Genomic DNA, 24,873 nt, shown 5'->3' with positions numbered 1-24,873 from the left:
GACCAACTCGTGTTTGTTGCTTACAAGGTCTAATTACAAACATCTACAAACCACCAACATGAAGAAAGAAACATCACTTTACGAGACCAACTCGTGTTTGCCGCATACAAGGTCTAATTACAAATGTCTACAAACCACCAACATTATTTTCACTATTTACATTTATCATACCTTCAGGTAAGAGTCGCACTGCACTCTACTGTTGCAGAAGAAAAGCCTAATCTGGTAAAGAAAAGTACGACGACTTTCTCTACATACAGATGCAACCTTCTTTACGAAGAGCATCCCTAACCTTATTTACACACTTCTTCATCAACGTCTTGGATCCTTACCAATTGCTGCACCGGTTAGTGTCACACCTCACGTTTCTCCCACCGAAACAGCCTGCTCGGCTGACGATGAATTACTTTATGAAGAAATGTAGAGTTGTTCAAGCTGAACAATAGAAGATCTCATTGGAACTGCGCAAAATATGTAGCTCCCGCGCACCGGTCCAAATGAGACACACAGAATCAGCATCAGAATCAGAGTCAGAATCAGCATTAGAATGACTTGCCGCACACATGTACATGCTTATATAGGCTTGCTACATGTGGTTATAGCATCCAGAAAAGTTTACTGGTAGCAACGCTCTCACAGGCACATCTTCACGCATCACTCAGTCAACCCAACCTCGCTTAAAACAAAGCCCTAGTATTGACTATTGTGTGTCTGATGTGACATCAAACGTCCACTCACGTACATCCATATTGATCCACTCCAATTCTTCAGCCTATACTACCTGCCGTACCCCGTGTTTCCAAGCCACTTTGTTGCAACACATTCAACTGACCTCAACCGTCCTTCCCGATAAAGTCGCTGTTTTCCCGGTTGCACAATCCTTACAGCTAGGCCATATTTACAGACTCTTACCCAAACGGAAATTTATACAAAATATAATGATGCACATATGCATTGAAGTATAGCAGTGGTGAAGCATGCTATTAGACACTGAGACTGTATCTACCATAGAAATCGGGACAATAAAATGATTTGCAATTTTATAATTGCACTTAAGGAATTCTAGAACATATATTTATTTACGTACATTTCTACATTTCTTCGGCTTAATGAAGCAACAATCAACGCTTTGAACCCAATGTCCTCTGCAACAGTGCATCTAGCAACCTGCCATACTGTGCTACTACTACTACTACTACTAAACGTTTTCATTCCTCCCCTGAAGGGGGAGGCGGGCCCCTTAGATGATGACGCCATCTCTCAGCCGGGAGATTTGTTATGGTGAAGGAGATGTGCGGAGAAGGTGAAGGGGTGGGTGGCTGTGGTCTATATTACAAACTGTCGCGGCATTCGCCTTAGTGCAGGAGAATGGAAAACCACGGAAAACCATTCTCAGGACAGCCGACGGGTGGGGCCAGGCGTGAAGTCCGGCACTGTGCCCCAGGCCCGTCTCCCGAATGCAAAGGCGTAGAGCCATAGTAGAGCCGTGGCCAACTTTCCTCTGCTCGGTTGGCCGGTCAGAGTACAGAGCTGGTGGACCACGGGCAAGCCGTGGCCTCTTAAGGGACGAAACCCAAGGGCCGAAACCCACTCTGCATCTACCGATGCACTGTGCTGATCAGTATAGGTGTTAATGTTGGATAGGCCGTGAATCTCCTATAGGTCCTTTGCTTCTGTCTTTCCAGCTCCAACTGACTACTTCAGGCCTCTGCCTGCAGTGCACGTTATTGTACCCCACAAAAAATCACACAACAAATACCAGAGCTACTAACAGTAGGATTGTCTCCTGATTGCTATTGCTATTGGTTGAAACTCAAATTGGAATTTTCTATATTTTGAAACTGTGATTAAAAATTGATTGTATCATAAATTAATTACTTTTCTTTGTAAGTCTGAGTCAGCACATATATTTTGTTTGTCGTTTGGTTGGAGAAAGAAGACAGTATATTTAGGTAAGATCCCTTATTTTATTCTCGTTGTTATGTAGTAAAATTCAGATTGGGATAATAATAATAATAATAATAATAATAATAATAATAATAATAATAATAATAACAACAACAACAACAACAACAACAACTTCTTCCGGCAGTTGATCATTGTATGTGCTACGTGAAGGAGAGATCTCTTTGGGAGGAGCTGCTGGAGGTGGGGGACCGGCAGGCTGGAATGAGACAATTTTAACAATGTACGTCAGAATATAAACATGTGAACTCTCTGCATGTCAACATATGAAAGCTTCCTAAATACCCCCTTAACATGTAACTGACAGGTTCCAGCTTCTTAAATGTTAATGTAGAATTTTCTCTTTTCTAACTTAAATTAAATGTAGGTTTCTATCACCAGTTTTTTGAACTTTGAAAATGTAATCCCTAATGGGAACTTGTTAAAATATAAGGAAGCACAAATGGTTACTCTCGTTTACCTTCTTCCTATATTGTTTTTGGTGAACAAGCTTTCTCTAACCATCTAAATTTATTATCGTCTGTTTCACATTTATATGAGGGTTGGGGCATAAGTCATTGCAACTATTTATTTTGCATGAATGTGGGACCTAGTAGACAAATGGAAATATTCAGATGGGAGTGAGGAGCGTTACGTGCTGTGGAATGTATTAATAATGCCAAGTAGATTTACCAGCTGTAAGATATAAAGTGAAGAAATTGTCAGCCATGAAATCCTTGTGCTATATAATACTTACTCTCAGAGAGTACAGTAACCTTTATGGTAAACTCTCGAAGTTGTCCACAACATGTTGCCAACGATGTGGGAGACGTCGGATACCAGTCACCTTACCATGTGTGAATTTTACAATATCATGTTTCACAGCGTTGACAATGTCCCCTCTAGTTCCAAACCGTCCCCAACGCAACAGTTTGTTCACTTTGGGGATAAGGTAAAAATCAAATGGAGACGGCTCCGGTTAGTATAGAGGATGATCCAGCTCTTCCGACACCCAGGACCTGTTCAGCACTGAAGTTGCTTCCGCACAGCCTCTGCTACGTGAAGTCTGGAGTTGTCATGGAGAAGGATGATATTGTTTCAGCTTGTAACTCAAGTAGTGTCTTTCTTCTGTCCATATACATGCACTGGGCAATTACTGCATGTAAAACATCAGTCCGGACACTGTCACGTCTTGCAGAACGTTGCATGTTGCTTACTTGTTTCACGTCCCTGCTGAAATGCTGCTGCCCATCTTGCAATGGTTCAGTTGGAAGTGTATTATTCTCTACAGCTTCCACAAGTTCTCCAAGACATTCTTTGGAATTGCGACCCTGGCGATAGGCCACGTTGATGCACGCACGCTGTTCTTACCTCGGCACATCCGTTCTGCATGGAACCTGACTCACTATTGCAGTCCTCTCATCCTATGCGTGATATCTGTCCAATGCACCATCATCTCGTGCTTTGTCCATGTACTATGAGTGTCTTGCTTACCAGGATATATGACCATTATATGATTGCACTGTGCAAATGTGAGAGAAAAAATAGTTGCAATGACATATGCCCCAACCCTCGTATTTTCCACAACTTAGTCACAATGTAGCATGACTTAGCCTTTGAATCAGCGGGCCTTATGCCCAGTTTGGTAATGTATGGCTTGACTTATACTTTGGAATGCTTGGTTTCTGCCTCCGGTCTCATTTTTTTCTTGGCCTTTTATAATTAACCATTAATTATTATTTTTCTGTCCATGGCGGTGTAGGATGGGCTTTCTGCCGCTGTTTATTATAGATCGTGTGATCCTAGTGTTTGTAGCTCCCCTAACAAGAAGGGTACAGAAAGAAGTAATTAATTCTGTGGGTAAAATGCCCTTTCTGCTTCAAGAGTCTGTGGTGTCAGATAACTGTAATTAATGTACATTATTGGCGCGATTATGGGTGTTTGTAAAATCAGTTGTAATCTGGAATCTAGGGCTCAAAGACCCGTCTGATGTAAAGTTATTGTAGGAGCTATGGCCTCTTTCACAATTTGATACTGACTATACTTATTAAATCCTGTAGAAGCTAGCCTTCTTCTCAAAATGTAAAGTGTAAAAGATCTACAAAGTCAGAAAAATTTTACTGTGTCATTTGAAATGGGAGTTCCCCTCCCCTCAAAATTGTAATGTTTCTGAGCATTTGCACTCATCTATTGTAAAATCCTTCTGAGCTCCTTATTTGTAACTTTCAATATTCTCAGCTTTATGTAATTTACTCTTTGTAATTCAAGTGTGGTTCATGTCTTAAGGTTTTCTTATTCATGAAAAGAAAGAAAATATATTTTCTCAAATTTTCTTAGCAATACTTAAACTCTGATTTATGCATTGTCCAGCTGTTCACCTCTCATGCATCTTTCCCTCTTCAAATCACAAAAAAGTGTAATAGCATGACGTTAAACTGCGTCCACACACCGAGTGATCATCGGTGTAAGTGGTCCTCCTCTACCAAGTGCCAAAGGCCTCTTCGGAGGGCGGATGAGCGGGTAGAGGTTCAGGGCACTCTCTTGCCCTTGGGGTGGGAAACTGCCCCTAAAGGCGGAAGAGACACTAGATGGCCAACGGCATGGGATAATAATAAATCCAGTAGTGTCTGTTCATCTATTTGGTGCGGCAACTGGTCAGCGTCTGTACTCCGAGTTGGAGCGGCTGCCACAGAAAACCTTCAGGAACTCACCCACCTGATTGTACTCCGATCCCTCGGGATCAACCCAATCACTTGAGAACAAGCACACCATGATTCGTGCAAGTAAGAACAACTTTACTCCAGGTGGTAACCAATCCACCCACCAACTGAAAACGAAGGCGGCAACCGGCCACTCGGATTCTGGAGGAGCCGGGCTGACACGAAAGAGAGAGTCGGAGCTCTCTGGCAAACTTCCCACTAAAACGCCCTTCTACATCGGCACGCTAAACGTAAACACACTCCTACAAGTAGGAAAACTTCTCAGATTAACATCAGAATTAGATCAGCAAAAAATCCAGCTACTCGCCGTACAAGAGACCAGACTCACTGAGTCGGAGACGTCAGAATATGGTAACTACCGCATTTTCAAGAGCAAAACTACACAAACAGTAGGAAAAGCCACACCAATGTTAGGCATGACCTTTTTCGTACACAAAAAGATCGTGAACTCCGTAGAAGAAATCATACCCATAAACAACAGACTAATGACCTTACGACTTCGCAGTGCAAATCGCCACTACACCTTTGTAAATGCCCACGCACCCACCGACGACTGCAAAGATCAGAAACAAACAGAAAACTTCTGGAACAAACTTGAAACCACACTCATCAAAATACCTGAAAAAGACACCATCATTCTCCTCGGCGATTTCAACAGTAAAATTGGTAAAGAAAAGTGCTACAGAAAAACCTCAGGAAGATTCTCAGCACACGAAAAGACCAACAAAAATGGCAAATGCCTCATCGAGCTCTGTCAACAACACGACCTGAAAATCATGTCAACATCCCTACGGAAAAACCCCAATAAGCTCTTCACATGGGAATCACCCAACACCTGCTGCGGCAAATACCAGATCGATCATGTCGCCATCTCCTTCCCAGAGAAGTACACAGCGTTCAAGTCCGCAGAGGAGCCAACATTGACTCGAACCATCATGTAACAAAAATCAAAGTGAAATTTACCCCAAAACGCTTCTACCAGAAATCCAAGGCAAACAAAAAATTGGACACAGCACAAATAAAAACATCAAGTCTCAGGGAAACATGGGAAAAAATCCCAGCCAAAACTTGGAACGAATTCCACAAAAAAATCATGAAGAGTGCATCAGAGCAAATCCCACTACAGAAAAAGAGCAGACACCCGTTTTGGAACACCGAATATGACCAAGCCATATTGAATAGAAAAAACGCATACCAGAAGTTCATCAGCAACCGTACACTTGAAAATGAAGAAAAATTCCGCGAAGTCCGCAGACAGACCTCTAAACTCATCAGACAAACCAAGAGGAAATACCTGGAGGACCAACTGAAGTCGGCCGAACAGGACTTCCACAACTACAACACCAGAGATTTTTACAGTGTCTTCCGCAACAGATTAAATGGGTACACGCCCAAGAACCTCTGCTTCAGAAAACAAAACGGAAAATTGGCACTCACAGATGACGAAAACACCAAGGAACTCGCGAGATACTTCGAGTCACTACTCAACTGCCCAGAACCAACAGAGAGGTTTCTACTTAAACCCCACCCGAACCCAAACCCATACTCATCCCCACCTACACAAGAGGAAATACACCGACACATACAATGACTTTTAATTTAAATCTAAGAATTTCATTTTTGTCCGTATTGAACAATGACTGAAAAACAACAAGGCATCCGGAGACAACGGCATCATAGCAGAGCTTCTTAAACATATAGGAAAGAATATTCTCCAAGAACTCACACAAATCATACAAGAAATTTGGACAACGGAAAAACTACCAGAAAATTGGACAAACGCCCTCCTCGTTCCACTTCACAAAACAGGTGACCGAATAGATGTAAACAATTACAGGGGAATTTCCCTGGTGCAAGTCACATACCAAATCCTTTCTGCAGTCCTCCTCCAAAGAACACAGGAACAACTAGAACCACTCATAGGCGAATACCAAGCGGGCTTCAGGCCCTACAGATCCTGTGCAGAACAGATACTCAACCTGAAAACCATCTTGAAACTACGACACACAAGAAAACAACCCACAATCTGCACCTTCATGGACTTCCAGAAAGCACACGACTCCATTGACCGGCAATCTCTCTTCCAAACACTGAGTGAGTACGGACTGGACAACAAGACTCAAAAAATCATCAGACTAACTCTCACCAACACAACCTCCCAAGTAAAATTCATGGGAAATATATCTGAAAAATTTAAGATAAAAACCGGTGTTCGACAAGGAGATGGACTTTCCCCACTACTCTTTAACATAGCCCTGGACAAAATCATGAGAGAATGGGAACAAGCTCTAAAAGCTCAAGGAAATTGGCAACCATTAAGTATGACAAGAAGACATGTAAAATTCTCCTGTCTCGCTTTCGCAGATGATCTCGCGATCCTTGCAACAAACGAACAACAGGCAATCAGCCAAATCGAAACTCTCAAGAAATGCTCAGAAAAATTCGGCCTACAAATCTCCTTCTAAAAAACCAAGGTCATGTGCAACCACTGCAGCCTCCAGAATTTGAACACGAAATTTGGCACAATCAAAAAAGTAACTGAGTTCCGATATCTCGGAGAAATTATAGTACCAACAGGAAAAGAACAGAAGGCCCTCGAGGTCCGCATCCAGAAAAAATGAAGAGAGCCCTCGGCCGAACGCAAAACATTTACAACAAAAAATGCCTTTCAATCTTCACCTAAATTCGACATTACAACACTGTGATCAAACCTGAAATACTATACGCAAGTGAAACACTGGATCTCCACAGGAAAACAGTACTCGAAGACATCCTGAAAGAGGAACGTAAAATCATCAGAAAAATTCTCGGCCCAAAACTGACTGACGAAAGATATAGACTGCAATCTCGTACAAAAACCGAGGAGCTCTCAAACCTTGCGGCCGACATCAGAAAAAGACGCCTGATATTTTACGGACACATCAAACGCCTTCCAGAAAACAGACTGACAAGAATCTTACTTGAGGCAACAGAAAACATCAAAACAAATAGGTGGACAATGGAAATCCGCCAAGACCTGGAAAAATCAGGAATCAAAGTGGCCGACATCGCTAACCGAACCTGCTACAGAACGAAAATCAACAAGTGGGAAGTAGAGTCAGAGAGAAACCACAAGAAGAAGACAGGAGCTAAGTGGACAGAAAAACGAAGAACCACGATGAGAGAAAAACTGAAGGCTGCCTGGCAAAGAAGGAAATGCACAACTTCTAAGTGAGCTTTGCGTGATCAGTTTTTTGGTCTTTTTTGCATCTAATAATAATAATAATAATAATAATAATAATAATAATAATAATAATAATAATAATAATAATAATAATAATAATAATAATAATAAGCAAATCTTGACATGAATCCATTAAGATGGAAAATGAGTATTTCCTGTGCTGACAAGGAATCATAGTACTGAATTATTATTATTATTATTATTATTATTATTATTATTATTATTATTATTATTATTATTATTATTATTATTATTATTATTATTATTACAATTATTACAATTATTACAATTTCCTTTACATCGCACCGACACAGAAAGGTCTTATGGTGATGATGGGATAGGAAAGGCCTGGGAGTGCGAAGGAAATGGCCATTGCCTTAATTAAGGTATGCCTGGTGTGAAAATTGGAAACTACGGAAAACCATCTTCAGGACTGCCGACAGCAGGGATTGAACCTTTTTTAAATTTATTTATTTATTTATTTATTTATTTATTTATTTATTTATTTATTTATTTATTTATTTATTTATTTATTTATTTATTTATTTATTTATTTATTTATTTATTTATTTATTCATTCATTCATTCATTCATTCATTCATTCATTCATTTATTGCACACTACAGGACTTAGTGTCCCAATTACAGTGGCAACTAAGACAGATGAGCTACAATTAACATGGTGAAACTTATATCTAAACTATATTCTACAATTTTATCTAATCTCCTATAGGCCCTACTATTGATATAAAATATGAAAGTATTTTTCTAAAGACTAAGGCTTATGTTAATGCGGTGGAACAACACACGACAAAGTAAAATGATAGAATAAATAAAGCAATACATTATATTGCATAATATTATAGAACTTCACCTTACAATTTCCCCTATTTTTAGGACTTCATATAATTGCGCGATGAAGTTCAGTTACTAACTCACTCAATGGCAAACTGAAGTCAAGGCCATTATTTTTCTGAATGGCACTGTTGAAGATACTGCAGAGTCTGTTTACTGGCGAGTTATCATGGACGCACGTCCTGGATTTTACATTTAAAAATGTTGTGTTATTTCTGGAATTGAAGAGAGGTACATGGAAATTTAGGAGAGAAAGTAATTCAGGATTATCAACAGCATAGTTTACAACTTTAAAAAGAAATTTTACTGCATCGTTCCGTCTGCGAATTTCTAAACTCTCCACTCCGAAATTTAAAAGGATATCACTATAGGGTACCATACGGGGATAGCAGCCAGATTTTTTATATTGTAAGTATTTTAAAAATCTTTTTTGTAATTTTTCAATCTGATAAACATATGTTTGACACCTAGGGCTCCAAACGATGCTGGCATATTCTATTTTTGGTCTTACTATGGTATTGAACAGACGAATGCAAGTTTGTGTGTTTTTGAAGGGTTTTATATTCCTGATAATGAATCCTAGGGTCTTGTACGACTCAGCTACCATTTTCAGTATATGCGAATTGAATGTAAGCTCGTGGTTGAATAAAACCCCGAGGTCTTTCATCTCGCAAACCGATCGTAAATCACTGTCACCTAGTTTGTAAGTGTAGTGGACGGGAGTTTTCCTTCTGGTGAACGACATCGATACACATTTTTCTACATTTAAGTACAGTTTATTTTCAGTCGCCCACTCCAATACACTTTTCAAGTCTAGCTGAAGCTGTTCACAGTCGTTCATGTTTTCAATGGCTTTGAACACTTTGAAATCGTCGGCGTATAGCAGACAGCTGGAATATTTCACTTGTTCAGGCAAGTCATTGATGAAAGCGAGAAAAACCAAAGGGCCTAAATTTGACCCCTGAATTATTCCTGAATTTACAGGGTATTCCCGAGAAGAATGTCTCTGGAAAGAAACAAACTGCTTCCTATCACCCAGATAGGAACTGAAAAAATGCAAGAGTTGTTTCGAGAAACCGAACAGGTTTAACTTACTTAGTAGAGCATCGTGATTAATTTTATCGAATGCTTTTGCGAAATCTGTAAATACTACGTCCATTTGTCCGCCCCTGTCAAGTTCTGTGGACACTCGCTGAGTGAAGTTAACCAAGTTTGTGACTGTGGAATGTCGTGAAAGGAAACCATGTTGTTTGTCTGATATAAGAGGTCTTAAATATGTTGTTAGTCGATTACATAACATAAATTCGAAAACTTTTGCTATCGCGGATAAAATAGAAATAGGCCGGTAGTTGCTTATTAGTGTGGAATCCCGTGATTTAAGTATGGGGCACACTCGTGATAACTTCCAGACGGATGGAAATATAGATGTTTTAATAATCAAATTATAAATAAATAGAAGTGGATGCTTAAGAACTTCTGAACATCCTTTTATCACATACGGTGGTACATGGTCTGGTCCTGCAGATGCTTTAGGTTTCAGCTTTTTAAGTGCTACTTCAACCTCTTCTAAAGCAAAGTTGTCAATATGCAACGTATCGTTAGTGTAAGATGGAGTGTTAGGTATGCGATATTGTGCCTTATGCGGGAAATATACTGATTGGAAGTAGTCCGCAAAGCCTTCTACAATTTCATCTTTAGTATCTAATACGTTATTTTCATATTTGTAAGTGTCGCAATCCCTACTATTCTTTCTCCTATTTTTAACGTATGCCCAGAAAGATCTAGTGTCATTGTTGATACCTTGTTCCACTGTCTCAGTGTATCTTCTGTGTGCGGACTTAATTTCAGATTTAATTTGAGCTCTCAGAATTTTATATTGACTATCATAATGTTCCGTAATGTGCTTCCGCTTTCTGTAATATTCTTTTTCTTTCAATTTTCAAATTATGCTATCTGTAAACAAAATGGGGTATGTTTTGCCGTTACCTGTTTTTTTCGTGGGAACCGATTCGTTTATAGCTGAATAGAGGTTGCCGTAAAAACAATCTACTGCAGCATCAACTTCAGTGCATTCATAGAGAGAGTTCCAATTAATGTCCCTAAGTCTCATGAACAGTCGTTCGTAGTTCTCTTTTTTAAAATTATATGAAGTCTGGGGAGTAGTGTTAGATTTAGCCCGATGCAATGTAAAACGTTGCTCTATTTCTAAGGCTGGGTGGTGTACATCCTCTGGCAGTAGCGGGTCTGTGCTCCTTGTGCATTCAATATTTGAAATATTTTGATTAGTCATTACTAAGTCTAATGTTTTTCCATTACAGTTTGGAACTGAATTACATAAGAAGAGATTATGAAGATTAATAAAATTTCTTAATTGTTGACTTTGCGTATTTGTGTTCAAATCACTGTTCATGTTACTTATTGACGGTATGTTGAAATCACCGACAATGACGACATTACAGTTGTGTAGCTCGTAATGAGATTCTAGCCATCCAAATATTTCACTGTAGACAGCTGATTTTGAGGAAGGTGTTCAAATCATTACCGAAATACCATACCTTCCCTTGAATGACAACATTCAGTAAGAGCCCCTCAAAACTATTTGTGACCTGTTCGGCCTTGAGCACAGTTAATCCTCTCCTGACAGCAGTGAGCACACCCCCACCCCTCCTAGTGCTACGGTCAGCCCTGTACACTCTGTACTGCTCACTACAGACCTCACTATCGAACACAGTAGAGTCCAGCCAAGTCTCTGTTAGGGCCACGAATTGATATTCATTGGCCTGAATGTTCTGACTCAGTTCATCAAGTTTTGTTTTTAACCCGTGCACATTTTGATAATAAATATTAAGCCTAGTGTCATCCATTAATTTACAGCTTATTTAGATCATCCTGGTTGTTAATAACAACTACTTTGGAACCCTGAGTTTTACGCATTTTAATGACTCCGTTTCTTACCCATATGTACGCGTAGTCCTTCTCTCTGCGGATTGCTCGGACCTGGGCTAGCAGTTTTCTTCTCTGCGGTGACAGACTCTCGTTGATATAGATGACATTGTCACCTGGAAGATCTGCATGCCTCGTGGAGAGGTTTCTCTTCACTCGCCGTCTTTCCATGAAGAGATCTTTGTCCATTCGCCTTACCAGCTTCACTATAATTCCGCAGTGATGTTGATGCGGGGCTTTGGGGAGGCGATGACATGCGTCCACCATTTCTTCTTTCACCTCCATGTCCAGAGCCCGTCCAATCTTCTTAACTGTGTCCAGTACACTTTCGTTCTGGATATCAGGAACCCCCTGGATTTCAATTGTGTTCCTTCTTGAGTACATTTCCGCGTCATTCACTCGGCACTGTAGGGATTTTATTTTTTCCCTTAAATTGCAGTTTTCCTGAGTCAGGTTTTCTATGTGATTAAAACACTTGTCGAGATCAGTTTGTTGCTTTGAAATAAGCTGGACCGTATCGTCCAACTTCTTATGACACAGTTCGAGTGAGTTCCCTAAATCAGTCTCTCTTGTCTTTTGGTCTTCTTTCATTTGACGAATTTCTTCGGTTAGTTCTTTTAGAAGAGAAAAAAATACTATCTAAGGATGGGATAGTGTTCCCCACTGATTTCCTTTTACTGTTGTCTCCTTCATTTACACTACAACTTTCACAGGACCAGACACTATATCTATTCAGGTTGTTCACACAATTCTTGTGGTACCACTTTTTGCACTGAGCACACTCTACCTTAAGGGCTCTTCCCAACTCCACTCCACATTGCTCGCAAGCGCCCATTCTGCTATGTTCGCAACAAGCTCCGGAATTAATACTATTTTGGGATTCCCAATAAGTAAATTCGTGTTTTTCTTTAATCACTTCACAATAGATATCACACACTTGAACACGTTGTATGCGTACACTCAAAATCCCGCTGTTGAACACTTGAAATTACACACTTTCGAGGAGCTCGTTTCCCGCGTGCCATTCACTCAGACGCCATGATGCAAGCTCATAGCTGAGTGCCCCTAACTGCATGGCCAACTCACCCGGTATTATTATTATTATTATTATTATTATTATTATTATTATTACCCTTTGCTGATGAGACCTAATGTTTACAGTACACTATGTCTTCTGGTATAGGCTAGAGCAATTTTGTTACTTTCATTGAACTGTCTCAGTTTTATCCTTGGCTTTGACAATATGAAAGTGACTGAAGTATGTGCGATGTAGCCAGTCCCAGCAATAAACGATGTGAAAATATTGCTCATAGGGTCGGTTGGTGTATGCATTTCAGTGGGCTTGGCAGACTGATATGTAATAGCAACTTCTGGCTAATTGAGGAAAGCAACAGGAAACTGCCTAACTCCTTATTTTCCTAGTACGCCTCTTCAGTGGTGATGCCTGGGCCATCCAAGACAGTTAATGGTGGAGCTGTTGAGGATCCAACCAGCTTTTGTGTTGAGGTCTGAACATACTTTTTTTTTTTTTGTAGTGTTATGCCTATCTGTGGAGCATGATAGAATTTATTTAGTTTAGTTGATGTTGATTTCTTCCTGTCCCAAAATCTTTTCATATAAACACTGAACATTTCCCTCTGTTCTTCAGTCCATGATTTATTGGTCCTGGTACTCATTTTCTCAGCAAAATTTTGGTTGTTGACTGCTTTATTTTTGAACTGGAGTCAATCTTAAAGAATTCCTGGGGGATGCCAATTTCCTGAACGTCTTTTTCTATTCTAATAAGCCAGTTGTTCTTGACTTTCATTGAGAGAGCAAGGTTGAGAATCATTTTGGTGAGCCTGTCATTGTTCTTGCTTAGAATATGGCCCTAGAACTTTAATTGCCTTTTGGTGTTGGTGATCTTTTCAAAATGCTGATAAAGCTCCCAAGACTTCCATTTCATCCACAAACCCTCTGAGTAGACTGGACCAAAGATTTTCCTCTCTTGTTTCTCTATGTCTTTAATAAGTGATCTGCCTCCAGTGATTAAGGTTTCCAAGACATATAGTGCTTCAGGTTTCATAACTGAGTTGTAATGTCTTAATTTTGTGCTTCTGAATATTGATTTTTTTGTTACATCTGTTCCAGGTGAGTCTATAGGCCTTCTGTAATTTTGACATCCTTTCCTTATTTGCTTCACAATTCCAGCCTGAAGGCTGAATGACTTCTCCTAGGTAGGTACTTGAACTGAAGATGAATTTTAATTTTGAGTAGTCATTTGTGTCATTTTTCCATGTCCCGATAACGTTTTCAAGCATAATATTGAACAATAACAGAGAAAAGCCAACTCCTTTTCGAAGTCCTGTGGTAATATCAAGATGGTTAGAAAGTTCACCTAAATTTAACTTTTGAAGTTGCGCCAGTCAGTGTCTTATGAATTAAGTCTCTTGTTTTCTTGTCAACTTTGAATTCTTCTAGAATATGGAATAGTGTGTGTCAGTCTACTCAGTCATAAACTTTCTTGAAGTCTACAAAAATGATCGCTGTTTGTCTAGTTTTACAAATTTACAAAATGGTTTTGAGATTGAGAATTTGTTCTACACAAGACCTGGCTTTTCTGAATCCTGAAGGATATTCACCAATTAGGTGTTCAGTTTGGTTTTTAAGTCTCGTGAGTAGGGCTTTAGAGAGAATTTTGTACATAACTGACAGTAAGGATAAGGTATTCCTCTGTAGTTATTAATGTCTGTTTTTATCAATTTTTTATGAGTGTGTGAATAAAGGCACATTTCCAGTCTTCAGGAATTTTCTCTGTAATCCAGATGTCTTCAAGAATTACTTGAATTTTCTGAGCTAGGCTTTCACCTCCTAATTTCAACATTTCAGTGATAACACCATCTTCCACTTTGGCATGTTATTTCTAAGTTGACTGATTATTTGCTTTATTTTTTCTAGTAAGGGGGGTTCTGAATCTGGATTTGGAGTAGGCTGTTCAAATGAAAGTTGATCTACAGGAGGTTTGCAGTTTAAAAGTTCATGGAAGTAGGTTGCTAAAAGTTTACAGTTTTCTTTATTATTTGTTGCTAGGAGCCTGTCCGAACATTTGAAACACAAACTAGGTGCTTGGTAATTTCATAGTTCCTCAGTGAATGTTTTGTAAAAGTTTCTTATATTGTTTATCAAGAAATTTTGGTCTATTTCTGTCAGTTTATTTTGATTATATTTGGCTTTTCAAATCTAATAATTGTTTAGACTTCTTTCTGGACTTGGAAGAATTCATGCCAGTTTCTTCTATTTTATTGGAACTCCATATTTGGCAGGCTTGAACTGAAGGTGTATCGCCTTGTTACAGATCTTGTTCCACCATCTATATTTGCGTTTTCGAGGAAGACCACCAGTAATACCGGAAGCTCTTATGAGTTTATCTTTTAATTCTATCCAAATGGAAGGAATTTGATTGGAGATATTTGCAAGGAAAATATTTGAATTTTCTTCAAGAAATTCTGGGTCAATTCTTGTGTTTCTGACTCTTTTGAGTTTGGATCTGTCAGGTCGAAACCTTTAATTAAAGATAAGTGGTGTTCGGAGTCAATGACACCCTTTTTCACTTTAAGATTCATAATTTCTTTCCCTTTAGAAATTGATACAGGATCTATTTGAAATTCTCCTAAGTGAAAATTTGGTGATTTCCAGGTTGTTTTCTTGTGTAAAAGGACCAGGGAATGGGTTGACATCAGCTTTAACTCAAAATTCTCGTAGAAGCTTATTAAACTTTCTCCGTTCTTGTTGGTTCTGTTGATAGCAGGGTATAGTCCTACAATGGTTCCAAATTTCTTTTCTTTACCAATTTATGCATTGAAACCTCCTAGCAGACTTTTAACATGATGTTTAGGAATCTATGCTGTAGTCTCTTCCTGTAGGTCCCAGAATTCCTCTACTTTTGCATGGCTTTTTATTATTATTATTATTATTATTATTGTGCCGGCCTCGTGGTGTAGGGGTAGCGTGCCTGCCTCTTACCTGGAGGCCCCGGGTTCAATTCCCGGCCAGGCCAGGGAGTTTTACCTGGACCTGAGGGCTGGTTCGAGGTCCACTCAGCCTACATGATTAGAATTGAGGAGCTATCTGACAGTGAGATGGCAGCCCCGGTCTAGAAAGTCAAGAATAACGGCCAAGAGGATTAGTCATGCTGACCACACGACACCTCGTAATCTGCAGGCCTTCGGGCTGAGCAGCGGTCGCTTGGTAGGCCAAGGCCCTTCAAGGGCTGTAGTGCCATGGGGTTTGGTTTGGTTTTATTATTATTATTATTATTATTATTATTATTATTATTATTATTATTATTATTATTATTATCATACCCAGTGTAATTCACCTGTGCATTATTTCACATTATTCCTCTAGTGGCAAGGAAACTTTTCCATTTTTTCTATTATACGAGATGTGTGTTGGGGTGGAGGTGGGGGTTGGGGAATGGGGACACCCTTAGCTTTTGTTCTCATACTGAAAGTTGTTTTAATTAACATCATGCCTATGAAATAGCACATTCACACTGACATATGCCTTGCACAGAGCTTTGTGAAAAAGAACCAGATGTTAAGCTTTACAAACAGGGTTAATAAGGGTTGTGACCTTCCCCGCATAAATAAAGGCAATGTTCAGAAAGAAAACATCAGTAATTGATCAAGTTTATAGCTGGTAGTTAGGTTCGATGTACAATGTACAACTGGAAGTCCTGTGGTTTATGATCACAAATCTTAAGTGTTAGCTTTCTTGTTCTAAAAGGGCCATATTTATTGGTCGAGAGTTAGTGATGGCTGGTAAATAACGTAATGAGTATTTTTAACAAGCACACACTTGTAACGGTTACAGGAGATATCCAGTAACTGAAATATATGCAAATTGACAATACTCGGGTGAACTCGGTTAACACCGGCAATGCACGGCCATACTCACTAACAGTAACCACCTCTACTAACCAGTATTTTTACTCTTAACGCGTTTTTATTGTCACAGAAGCTCGGCAATACTTGGTTAACACCGGCAGCGCGTGGCTGTACTCGCTAGCAGTAACCACCTCTATTAACCAGTATTTTATTCTTAATGCAGAATTTTTATCATCAAGGAAGCTCGGCAATACTCAGGTGAACTTGGTTAACACCAGCAGCACATGGCTGTGCTCGCTAGCAGTAACTGCCTCTAATAAGGTAGACATACCCCCAAAAACATACGTTTTTCATCTTAGGTGCATTGTGCTGCCACCTACTGCCAGGTACTCCATAGCAGCGAACTCAGTAGTCATTAGACATCATGAGAGAGCAGAATGGGGCACTCCACGGAACTCACGGACTTCGAACCTGGTTAGGTGATTGGGTGTCACTTGTGTCAGAAGTCTGTATGCGAGATTTCCACACTCCTAAACATCCCTAGGTCCACTGTATCTGATGTGATAGTGAAGTGGAAACATGAATAGACATGTACAGCACGAAAGCATACAGGCCAACCTCATCTGTTGACTGACAGAGCCACCAACAGTTGAAGAGGGTCGTAAAGTGTAATAGGCCAGCATCTATCCAGATCATCACACAGGAATTCCAAACTGCATTAGGATCCACTCCAAGTACTATGACAGTTCGATGGGAGGTGAGAAAACTTGGATTTCATGGTCGAGCGGCTGCCCATAAGCCACACATCACACAGGTCAATGCGAAATGACACCTCGCTTGGTATAAGGAGCGTAAATAATGGATGATTGAACAGTGGAAAAACGTTGTGTGGAGTGACAAATCATGGTACACAATGTGGCAATCTGATGGCAGGGTGTGAGTATGGCGAATGCCCGGTGAACGTCATCTGCCAGCGTGTCTAGTGCCAACAGTACAATTCAGAGGCGGTGGTGTTATGGTGTGGTCATGCTTTTCAAGGAGGGGGCTTGCATCCCTCGATGTTTTGCGTGGCACTATCACAGCTCATGCCTACACTGATGTTTTAAGCACCTTCTTGCTTCCCACTGTTGAAGAGCACTGCGGGGATGGCGATTGCATCTTTTAACACGATCGACCACCTGTTCATAATGCACTGCCTGTGGTGGAGTGGTTATAGGACAATAACATCCCTGTCATGGACTGGGCTGCACAGAGTCCCGACCTGAATCCTATAGAACACCTTTGGGATGTTTTGGAATGCCGACTTCGTGCCAGGCCTGACCGACCGACATTGCTACCTCTCCTCAGTGCAGCACTCTGTGAAGAATGGGCTGCTATTCCCCAAGCAAACTTCCAGCAGATGATTGAACGTATGCCTGCGAGAGTAGAAGCTGTCATCAAGGCTAAGGCTGGGTGAACCCCATATTGAATTCCAGCATTACCGATGGAAGGCGCCACGAACTTGTACGTCATGTTCAACCAGGTGTCCGGATACTTTTGATCACATAGTGTATATGTTTAGATAAAAAATCTACAGTTTTGAACTTGAGTAGCTGAAGTTTTTCCACAGTTCTAATACAATTGTATTAAAAAAAGTAACAGTTGTATATTTCTCAGTTTGTGTTTACATAGTTGTAAAATAATTTTTTGAAGTTAAAAATGCATACAATTTTCAAACCTCCTGGATTAATGGATTTTGATGATTCCTGTGCTAGTTTGTTGATACTTCTGTACATAATGTTATGAAACAAAATCATTCTTATTACTTAAATTTTTTGAAGTAACTCAAGTAAGATTTTGAATAAAAGGTAATCTTTTTGCAATATACCACTATTATTTTACAATCACCTCTATTTTCTCTGTTTTAAAATACATTTCAACAACGGAGGTTCTCAGGTGGTGGTGGTGGTGATTATTGTTTTAAGAGGAAGTACAACTAGGCAACCATCCTCTATATAACGCTAATCAGAGGGAAAAATAGAACGGATCCGACACTTCGAGAAATGAAGATATCGGCCAAAGGAAGACAAGGGCCACGAAGGGCGTGCAAATGAAAGACTCCCTAGCCCTCGCAAACCTAATAGCATCGGGGTCGGAAAAGAACAAGAGTTGACCAAGAGAGGTCGGATAGGATAGATGAAAGTGAGGAGCCTGGCACAAGTAAGTGGAAGCAATGCCAGGACTCAGCTAAGGGCCCCGTAGTCGCCAATCCACGCTCCAAAGTTCAGAGCCCCTGGGGCCGGAGGTTCTCAACATGCGCTAGTTTATGATCTTTCATTTGAATTATAAACATACTTCCTAGCTCAATTTATACTGCCGTTATTTGATTTTAAATGCAGGAAGTTGCAGTAATTTCTGAAATCTGAGAAAACAAGGGTTGAAAGTATAGAGGTTGGCAATAAGATTGTTCATTTCTATTTGTACTTAGTAATAACCTGTTGTAATTGGAATACCTCTGAATGTAGTTTAAAATTATTGTATTGTATCTGTGGTATCTGTAGTAACTCTCTTACTAGAATCCTATTGTAGTAATTAGGGTAGACTTAACTCCAGTTTAGAATTGTGTAATTCTTGTGTATTATTTTCTGTTTCCAGTAATTAACAGCAATTTTCATCCTGTTAGGGTGTTTTAGGAAAAAAACCTTACAGCTAAGTAGTATTGTAGTGTAGTAGTAGCCTATATTAATTACCTTATTGTCATGTGATCTTTTTGAACTCCCCTAGACAAATATTTCTTTCTTTTCATTTTTATTTTGCACAGAATAAGTTATCTTATTTTTCCTTTTCTTTTCATTGTTCAGTAAAGAATGGCTAAGGAGTACAAGTGTAGGAACTGCGGGTGTGGCAAGGCATTAAGGAGTATGAGGGAGGAGTTGGAGAGTTTGAGGGAGATACTTAGGATTCTCTCAGAGGACAGGAAGGAAATGTACAGGATACAGTAGGTGTAAATGTGAGATGGGAAGGCAAGGGGTATATTGTAGAAGACAGCTGGTCTAATGTTTTAAGGGGAAGGAGATTGCAGGCTAAGAGCTCCATTCAGGATCAGAATTCAGGACAGGTGTCTGTGAGAAATCAGTACGAGTCACTGCAGGTAGTACAATCGAGGGAAGATGAGGAACAGGGAACTGTTGCTGAGAAGTGTGGAAGTAGGAGAAAGGGAAAAGCTAGGAAAGGTAAATCTGGAGTAGTAGATAGGAAAAGACAGGTGGAACAGGGTCATGGGATGGAGAAAAGGGAGGAGGCAGTGGCTTCAGCAGTTCTCAGGAAAGATAGGACTGACCAGGAGGGGAGGGGATCAAATGAGGTGGGTAGGGTTGAGGTTCTGGTCACGGGGGATTCCATTGTCAGACATGTCGGGAAAGTGTGTGGAGGAAAGGGTACCAGGGTAAAGTGTTATACAGGAATTAGGTTAAGGCAGATGTTGAGGAAAGTAGAAGAGAAGGAGGAGGGAAAGGAGAAGGTGGTAGTTTTTCACGTTGGTCCTAACAACGTAAGACAAGCAGGTATATGTACCAACAAAGTTGGGGATGTGTGAGACTTCATAAATGCAGCACGGGTGATGTTTAAGGAAGCGGAGACTGTTACCAGTGGAATACTGTGGAGGAGGGATACAGACTGGAAGGTGATTGGGGATAGAAATGAGACTATGGAGTGGGTATGTGGGAAACTGTGAGTGAGATTTCTAGATCCTAATGAGTGGGTAGAAGATAGGGATCTGCGCTCGGATGGCCATCACTTAAACTGCAGTGGTACATATAAGTTAGGAAATTTGTTTAGAAGGGTTATAAGGAACTACATTTAGGGAAACAGGGTGGCCTAGGGAGTGGTGATAAGGGAACAGGGAAATGGAAATGAAGTAGGGATGAGATAAAAATGTTAGTGTTGAATTGTAGAAGTATTGGAAAGAAAGGAATAGAATTAAGTAATTTAATAGATATATACTTACCAGATATTGTAATAGGAGTTGAATCATGGCTGAGAAATGATTTAACGGATGCAGAAATTTTCTCACAGAATTGGAGTGGGTATCGTAGAGATATGATAGGAATGGTAGGAGGGGGAGTATTCATTCTGGTGAAAGAAGAATTTGTAAGCTATGAAAAAGGTAAAGGTGACAAACATGCAATTCTTGGTGTAAGGCTCATCTCTAAAGATAATAAGCAACTTGATGTCTTTGGAGTGTATAGACCAGGAAAGGGTAGCACGGATGCTGATTCAAAATTATTTTATAAGATAATCAGCTATGTGGGAAACGATAAGGAAAGGAATGTGACTAGCGGGTGATCTCAATTTACCACATGTCAATTGGGAAGGTAATGTGAACGACAGGAAGGATGATCAACAAATGGCAAATAAGTTAATATGGGAAGTGCATCTGATTCAGAAAGTGATGGAACCACTAGAGAGAAGAATATTCTGGATGTGATGCTGGTAAAACCAGATGAGCTCTATAGAGAAACCAAAGTAATAGATCATATTAGTGATCATGAAGCTGTTTTTTGGTAGTTAAAAATAAATGTGAAAGAAAGGAAGATATTAAAATTAGGACTATTAGGTAGTACCATATGGCTGATGAAATGTTCATGAGAGAGTTTTAAAAAGTAACTATGATCGGTGGAAAACGGTAAATAAAAATGTAAACAGACTCTAGGATGGTTTTAAAGCAATTGTTGGGGAATGTGAAAATAGGTTTGTACTATAAAAGGTGGTAAGGAATGGTAAAGATCCACTATATTATAATGGAAAAGCAAAGAAACTAAGAAGGAGGTGCAGGTTTGAAAGAAATAGAGTTAGAAATGGCTGTGGAAGTAAGGAGAAATTGGAGGAACTTACTAAGAAATTGAATCTAGCAAAGAAGTCAGCTAAGGATAACATGATGGCAAGCATAATTAGCAGTCATACAAATTTTAGTGGAAAATGGAAGAGTATGTATAGGTACTTTAAGGCAGAAATAGGTTCCAAGAAGGACATTCCAGGAATCATTAATGAACAAGGGGAGTGTGTATGAAAGGATCTTCAAAAGGCAGAAGTATTCTGTCAGCAGTATGTAAAGATTGTTGGTTACAAGGATAATTTTCAGATAGAGGAGGTGACTAATACCAAAGAAGTATTCAGATTTACCTATGATAACAATGACGTTTACAGTAAGATACAAAAGTTGAAAACTACATAAGCAGCTGGAATTGATGAGGTTTTGGTGGGGGGGGGGTTATACTAAAGACAGTGGGTTGAGATATAGTACCATACCTGAAGTACTTGTTTGATTATTGTTTGCATGAAGGAGGTAAACCAAATGAATGGAGAGTTGCTACAGTAGCACCTGTGTATAATGGAAAGGGTGATACATATAAAGCTGAAATTACAGGCCAGTTAGTTTGACATGCATTACATGTAAGCTTGGGAAAGCATTCTTTCTGATTATATTAAAGATATTTGCAAAATCAATAACTGGTTTGGATAGAAGTCGCTTTGGTTTTAGGAAAGGTTATTCCAATGAAGCTCAACTTGTAGGATTCCAGCAAGATATAGCAGATATACTGGATTCAGGAGGTCAATTGGACTGTATTGCGATTGACCTGTGTAAAACATTTGATAGGGTGGCTCATGGGAGACTACTATCAAAAATGAGACCAAGCTAGACAAAAGAGTGACTGAATGGGTTGCTATATTTCTAGAAAATAGATCTCAGAGAATTAGAGTAGAAGAAGCTATCTGATACTGTAATAATTAAGAGGGGCATCCCTCATGGCAGTATTATTGGACCTTTATGTTTTCTTATATATATATACAGTGGTGGTCAAAATAATAGAGCCACCTGGCAAAGGTTTAGAATAAAGTGCAAATTTATTACTAGACATGTTTGTACTATGATGGAAACAAAATTTTACATTGTACAGGAACCATTATAACAGAGTCACATTGTACCACAGTCAGTTATATAGATAACAACTGAAACTAATCAATAATATTCAAAATAATACCAGACCACAGGGTCAAAAAAATAGAGCCAATTGACACAAATATTTTGTACTTGATCTAAGTCTTATGAAATTTACAGGAACAGTCGTTTTTGCATAGGAGTGCATTAGTACTTTGTGGTGTAACCCTTATTTTTGAGGATTTCCCTGCACCTCTTACCCATAGAGTCGACTAAACGCCTGCATTCGTCGCTGCTGATCGCATACAATGCTCTCTGGATTTCTTCCCAAAGTTTATCTAAAGACGTAGCTTTTGAGCGGTCAATTCTCTTGTCTACGATCTCCCATAAGTTCTCGATGGATGATGCATCAAAGGATTGAGGTGGCCACTCTAATACTTCGATATGGTGATATTGATAAAACTGCCTTATGATCCTTGCAGTATGCTTTGGATCGTTATCGTGCTGAAATTTCCATTTCAGCGGCATTTCCTCTTCAGCATAAGGCAGCATCACATTTGCAAAGATGTCGTTGTACATTTCTGCGTTCATTATGCCGTTGATACGGTGTATTGGACCAAGGCCATACCATGAAAAACATCCCCATACCGTAACACTTCCGCCACCGTACTTCACAGTTTTTAAAGTGTACTTGGGATTAAATTCCTGGTTTGGTGGGCGGCGCACGTAGACTTTTCCGTCTGAGGCAAACCTATTATACTTGGATTCATCGGACCAAAGGATGTTCCTCCATCAAATATTGGGTTTGTGTTCATTTCTCCGGGCGAAGGCCAACCTTTTCCAAACATTAGCTTTTGAAACATGTGGCTCCTGTCTCGCAATGCACCCATTCAATTTTGCGGATCTCAGTCGTCTTTGAATCGTTGAAGTTGATGGTTGAACATCATTTTTGTCGCTAAACAAAATGGCTTTCAGTCGTGGTGGTGACAAAAATGGGTTTCTTTACTTCCCTAGTGATGAGTCTGTCTACGCGAGGAGTAGTTACACGAGGTCGCCCCCTGTTCCCCACCTGCGGCTTTGTTTGTTTTGCCAGTCTAATGGACTCATTTTCGCGAAACGTGTAAATCTTTGGCTATTTGATTCATGGATATCCCACTTTTGAACATCCGGAACATTACTATACGACCATCATCACTTGTATGCTCTACTCTGCCCATCTAGAAGAATGTAAACAAAACCAAACGTCAGTTTACATACAAAATAATATTGAGTGGAGGTTTGTTGACAAATAATATCACTAGCCCCCAAAACAACTGCAAAAAATCAATTTGAACGGGACTTCTGTAAAACGGCTCTATTATTTTGACCCATAAGTTTCTTACCTTTATGCCTCTTTTCGAACGTCTAGCTCAAACGCTTCCTTTCGCACGACTACAGACAGCAGCGACGTCTTCCCTGATATTGTCTAAAAGGGACTGACAACACGGCACTCGTGGAGATTTTGCGAACTAATAGATATCCTAGTTCTTAATCTCGTCAATAGAGGCGGCTCTATTATTTTGACCGCCACTGTATATATATATCAATGATATGTGTAAAGAAGTGGAATCAGAGATAAGGTAAGGCTTTTTGCAGATGATGTTATTCTGTACAGAGTAATAAATAAGTCACAAGATTGTGAGCAACTGCAAAATGACCTTGATAATGTTGTGAGATGAACAGTAGGCAATTGTATGATGAAATGAAATCGCGTATTGCTCATAGTGCCGGGAGATCCCAGGATGGGTTCGGCTCGCCAGGTGCAGGTCTTTTGATTCGACGCCTGTAGGCGAACTGTGCGCTGTGATGAGGATGAAATGATGATGAAGACAACACATACACCCAGCCCCCGTTCCAGGGAAAGTAACCAATGATGGTTAAAATTCCCGACTCTGCCAGGACTCCTGTGGCCAAAGGACAGCATGCTAACCATTTAGCCATGGAGTCGAGCAATTGTATGATGATAAGCGGGGTTAAAAGGCATGTTGTGAATTCCACAAATAGGAAAATGCATCTCAGTTTTAATTACTGCATTGATGGGTGAAAGTTCCCTTTGGAGATCACTGTACGTACCTAGGTCTTAATATAAGGAAAGATCTCCATTGGGGTGATCACATAAATATGATTGTAAATAAAGGGCACAGATCTCTGCACATGGTTATGAGGGTATTTAGGGGTTGTAGTAAGGATGTAAAGGAGAGGGCATATAAGTCTCTTGTAAGACCCCAAATAGATTATGGTTCCAGTGTATGGGACTCTCACCAGTATTACTTTATTCATAAACTGGAAAAAATCCAAAGAAAATCAAGTCACTTTGTTCTGGGTGTTTCTGACAAAAGAGTAGCATTACAAAAATGTTGCAAAG

General features: G+C 39.8%; 1 protein-coding gene across 9 annotated transcripts in view; it reads right to left on the bottom strand.

The window, feature by feature from the left end:
* LOC136876380 (ionotropic receptor 75a) overlaps nt 1-23,894 on the bottom strand; it is a 370,517-nt gene extending 346,623 nt beyond the window's left edge. For all 9 annotated transcript variants that reach the window (XR_010860583.2, XR_010860582.2, XR_010860584.2 and 6 more), the window contains exon 1: nt 23,852-23,894. The gene's annotated coding sequence lies outside the window, so the exon portion shown is untranslated. The remainder of the gene's footprint in view (nt 1-23,851) is intronic.
* Nucleotides 23,895-24,873: the final 979 nt, after the last annotated feature.

The sequence above is a fragment of the Anabrus simplex genome, chromosome 6 (genome assembly GCF_040414725.1).
Source record: "Anabrus simplex isolate iqAnaSimp1 chromosome 6, ASM4041472v1, whole genome shotgun sequence".
NCBI lineage: Eukaryota > Metazoa > Arthropoda > Insecta > Orthoptera > Tettigoniidae > Anabrus > Anabrus simplex.
This window is presented reverse-complemented; position numbering and strand designations above follow the sequence as displayed.